The sequence below is a fragment of the Populus nigra genome, chromosome 2 (assembly GCF_951802175.1).
Source record: "Populus nigra chromosome 2, ddPopNigr1.1, whole genome shotgun sequence".
NCBI classification, from domain to species: Eukaryota; Viridiplantae; Streptophyta; class Magnoliopsida; order Malpighiales; family Salicaceae; genus Populus; species Populus nigra.
In genome coordinates this window covers 11971192-11976191 of record NC_084853.1, presented here as the reverse complement: position 1 = coordinate 11976191, position 5000 = coordinate 11971192, and positions in this window count along the sequence as shown.

Here is a 5000-nt window from a genome sequence, read left to right as displayed (position 1 = left end):
GCAGGAAAATTTGTCGAGGGGACACGCTGACGAAACAGCGCTGGTTCAGGCACGGCGGGCAGTGTTGGAATCGGCAGCGCCGACGAAATCGGCAAAGTCGGCAGAATCGGCAGCGCAGATTTTTCGACGAACATGGGCTGGATGCTGGACTGGCCGGGCCATGCAGGAAAATTCATCGAGGGGACACGCTGACGAAACAGCGCTGGTTCAGGCACGGCGGGCAGTGGTGGAATCGGCAGCGCCGACGAAATCGGCAAAGTCGGCAGAATCGGCAGCGGGTGCTGGCGATGGGTCTGGACGGGCTGGATAGTCCAAGGCTCGACGAGAAAGACTGCTGGTTTAGACACTGGGGCAGTGGCAGCCCGCGGGACAGTGTCGGCAGATTCGGCAGCGCAGATTTGTGCGGCTGCAGGTTCGTCGGGGAAAATCGGCAGCGCAGATTTTGCGACGAACATGGGCTGGGCGATGGACTGTCCAGGCCAGGCAGGAAAATTTGTCGAGGGGACACGCTGACGAAACAGCGCTGGTTCAGGCACGGCGGGCAGTGTTGGAATCGGCAGCGCCGACGAAATCGGCAAAGTCGGCAGAATCGGCAGCGAAGATTTTTCGACGAACACGGGCTGGACGGTGGACTGTCCAGGCCAGGCAGGAAAATTTGTCGAGGGGACACGCTGACGAAACAGCGCTGGTTCAGGCACGGCGGGCAGTGTTGGAATCGGCAGCGCCGACGAAATCGGCAAAGTCGGCAGAATCGGCAGCGCAGATTTTTCGACGAACATGGGCTGGACGCTGGACTGGCCGGGCCATGCAGGAAAATTCATCGAGGGGACACGCTGACGAAACAGCGCTGGTTCAGGCACGGCGGGCAGTGGTGGAATCGGCAGCGCCGACGAAATCGGCAAAGTCGGCAGAATCGGCAGCGGGTGCTGGCGATGGGTCTGGACGGGCTGGATAGTCCAAGGCTCGACGAGAAAGACTGCTGGTTTAGACACTGGGGCAGTGGCAGCCCGCGGGACAGTGTCGGCAGATTCGGCAGCGCAGATTTGTGCGGCTGCAGGTTCGTCGGGGAAAATCGGCAGCGCAGATTTTGCGACGAACATGGGCTGGGCGATGGACTGTCCAGGCCAGGCAGGAAAATTTGTCGAGGGGACACGCTGACGAAACAGCGCTGGTTCAGGCACGGCGGGCAGTGTTGGAATCGGCAGCGCCGACGAAATCGGCAAAGTCGGCAGAATCGGCAGCGCAGATTTTTCGACGAACACGGGCTGGACGGTGGACTGTCCAGGCCAGGCAGGAAAATTCGTCGAGGGGACACGCTGACGAAACAGCGCTGGTTCAGACACGGTGGGCGCAGTGTTGGAATCGGCAGCGCCGAGAAAATCGGCAAAGTCGGCAGAATCGGCAGCAGGTGCTGGCGATGAGTCAGGACGGACTGGATAGTCCAAGGCTCGATGAGAAAGACCGCTGGTTTAGACACTGGGGCAGTGGCAGCCCGCGGGGCAGTGTCGGCAGATTCGGCAGCAGTGTCTGCCGATTCGGCAGCGTTGGCTTGTTGGCGCGGGGGGCCGATTCGAGTGGGGACTTGGGCAGCGGGCAGTGAAAGCAAGAGTTTCCCCGATGCTGCCGGGAAAAACGCTCCCCGGGATGGCCGGGTGAGATGACCCGGCGGCCCGCGACGGGTCATTCAATTCCATGCCCCGTCAACATAACTCCCGATGTACTGTTTGCTTTTTCGGAAGAAGAGATCCATCCCCCCATCCTCGGCCAGCCAAAAACGCTCCAATTAATGGCCGGGTGAGATGACCCGGAGGCCCGCGACGCGTCATTCAAATCACTGCCCTATCGGCTACAACTGCTGATGGGTGGGATTAGAGGCCTGCCATGGTGGTGAGGGGCGGCGAGGACCGTGAAAGCTAGAGTTTTTCAGAGGCTGCCGGGAAAAAGGCCCCTCGGGTGGCGGGGTGCGAGGACCAGGCGCGTCATTCAATTCTCTTCCCTATCAACTTGGCTCCCGTTGGCGGGATTGGAGGCCTACTGTTTGTTACAGGGCTAAAATCGTCAGGGGAAGAGCTGACGAAACAATGCTGGTTTGGATGCAGGGGGTAGTGTTGGAATCGGCAGCGCGGACAAAATCGGCAAAGTCGACAAAAAAGACTGTTGGTCTGGACATCGGGGCAGCGGCAGCCATGCCGACAGGGGGGGAAATCGGCAGCACAGATTTGTGCAGCTGCAGGTTCGTCGGGGAAATCGGCAGCGCAGATTTTTCGATGAACATGGGCTGGAAGATGGACTGTCCAGGCCAGGCAGGGAAATTCGTCAAGGGGACACGCTGACGAAACAGCGCTGGTTCAGGCACGGCGGGCAGTGTTGGAATCGGCAGCGCCGACGAAATCGGCAAAGTCGGCAGAATCGGCAGCGGGTGCTGGCGATGAGTCTGGACGATTTATAGTCCAGGGCTTGATGGAAAAGACTGTTGGTCCAGACAATGGGGCAGTGGCAGCGCGGATTTGTGCAGCTGCAGGTTCGTCGGGGAAAATCGGCAGCGCAGATTTTTCGACGAACAGGGGCTGGGCGCTGGACTGGCCGGGCCAGGCAGGAAAATTCGTCAGGGGGGCACGCTGACGAAAACAGGGGCTGCGGAGTGGAAAATCGGCAGCGCAGATTTTTCGACGAACAGGGGCTGGACCGGCCGGGCCAGGCAGGAAAATTCGTCAGGGGGGCACGCTGACGAAAAGAGGGGCTGCCGCGTGGAAAATCGGCAGCGCAGATTTTTCGACGAACAGGGGCTGGACGCTGGACTGGGCCAGGCAGGAAAATTCGTCAGGGGGCACGCTGACGAAAAGAGGGGCTGCCGCGTGGAAAATCGGCAGCGCAGATTTTTCGACGAACATTCGTCAGGGGGGCACGCTGACGAAAAGAGGGGCTGCCGCGTGGAAAATCGGCAGCGCAGATTTTTCGACGAACATTCGTCAGGGGGGCACGCTGAGGAAAACAGGGGCTGCCGCGTGGAAAATCGGCAGCGCAGATTTTTCGACGAACAGGGGCTGGATGCTGGACCGGCCGGGCCAGGCAGGAAAATTCGTCAGGGGGGCACGCTGACGAAAAGAGGGGCTGCCGCGTGGAAAATCGGCAGCGCAGATTTTTCGACGAACAGGGGCTGGACTGGCCGGGCCAGGCAGGAAAATTCGTCAGGGGGGCACGCTGACGAAAAGAGGGGCTGCCGCGTGGAAAATCGGCAGCGCAGATTTTTCGACGAACAGGGGCTGGACGCTGGACTGGGCCAGGCAGGAAAATTCGTCAGGGGGGCACGCTGACGAAAACAGGGGCTGCCGCGTGGAATGGCAGCCTACACGCAGATGCGAATTCGGCAGCGCACGATGGCTTGAGCAGGTCATGGGTTCGACTTGGCGCGATCTGAAACCTGGACGAGGGACTGTCGACGCTGGACGAGCCAGCGCGGTGGCCTGTCGTGCCCCGTTCAGGGGGGGCCTGCCGCGGAGACAGCCCTCGCGGGCTCGACAGCGCAGGCCAGCGTCCCCGACGTCGCTGGCCGCGGCAGGCGAGCTGCCGGGGTTCCCGCATTCCTACAAGAAAACGTCGTGCTTTCCACATGAAACCAATCCAGTAAAATCAGCCATATTTTTATGAGGCTGCCCACTGAATTTGGGGTCATTCCGGGCCGGTTCCTAGTTTTGCGGATTTACTCGATTTCTAATGGTAGGAAAATTAAAACAAATACTTCCCGACCTCGAAAAATTCTGGGAAAATTAATGAAGGTGGATTGGATTTTTGCCAACCTCTGTGCAAAATTTCAGCTCAAAATACCAAGAAATGAATTTTTTAGAGGGGGGGTGACAGCTGGGACCTAGTAGTGTCTCCCCCTGCCAGAGCTGCAATGACACTTATTGCTCTTTAGGGAGCCACCAGGCCGGCGCCCCTCAAAGACCACACGCGCGCGCGCGCCCGCCCGCGCTGGGCGCTGGGGCGCTGGGGCCTGAGGGCCTGGGGCCCTTGGGGGCCCTTGGGGGCCCTTGGGCGCTTGGGCGCGCGCGCGCGGCCCCCGCAGCCATGCCGCGCTGCGCGACGCGCGGACAGCCCCTGCTGGCTTGCTCTCTCGCCCGCGGGGGGGCTGCCTTCGGGCCCTGGCCCCCCGCGTTCTGGCCTGCCCCCTGTGTGGGAGAGGCTAGGCGCTGCAGGGGCCAGCCCGACGTCGCTGGCCGCGGCAGGCGACAGCCCGACATCGCTGGCCGCGGCAGGGGCCAGCCCGACGTCGCTGGCCGCGGCAGGCGACAGCCCCTGCTGGCTTGCTCTCTCGCCCGCGGGGGGGCTGCCTTCGGGCCCTGGCCCCCCGCGTTCTGGCCTGCCCCCCGCGTGGGAGAGGCTAGGCGCTGCAGGGGCCAGCCCGACGTCGCTGGCCGCGGCAGGCGACAGCCCCTGCTGGCTTGCTCTCTCGCCCGCGGGGGGGCTGCCTTCGGGCCCTGGCCCCCCGCGCTCTGGCCTGCCCCCCGCGTGGGAGAGGCTAGGCGCTGCAGGGGCCAGCCCGACGTCGCTGGCCGCGGCAGGCGAGCCGCCGGGGTTCCCGCATTCCTACAACAAAACGTCGTGCTTTCCACATGAAATCAATCCAGTAAAATCAGCCATATTTTTATGAGGCTGCCCACTGAATTTGGGGTCATTCCGAGCCGGTTCCTATTTTTTCCGATTTCCTCGATTTTTAATGGTAGGAAAATAAAAAAAAATACTTCCCGACCTCGAAAAATTCTGGAAAAATTAATAAAGTTGGATTGGATTTTTGCCAACCTCTGTGCAAAATTTCAGCTCAAAATACCAAGAAATGAATTTTTTAGAGGGGGGGTGACAGCTGGGACCTAGTAGTGTCTCCCCCTGCCAGAGCTTCAATGACACTTATTGCTCTTTAGGGGGGTGCCCCCTGACTGGCCATGGGGCGCGCTGGCCTGGCGCCCATAGGCCTGCCGCGGGGGATATGTGGGCTGTTGCTA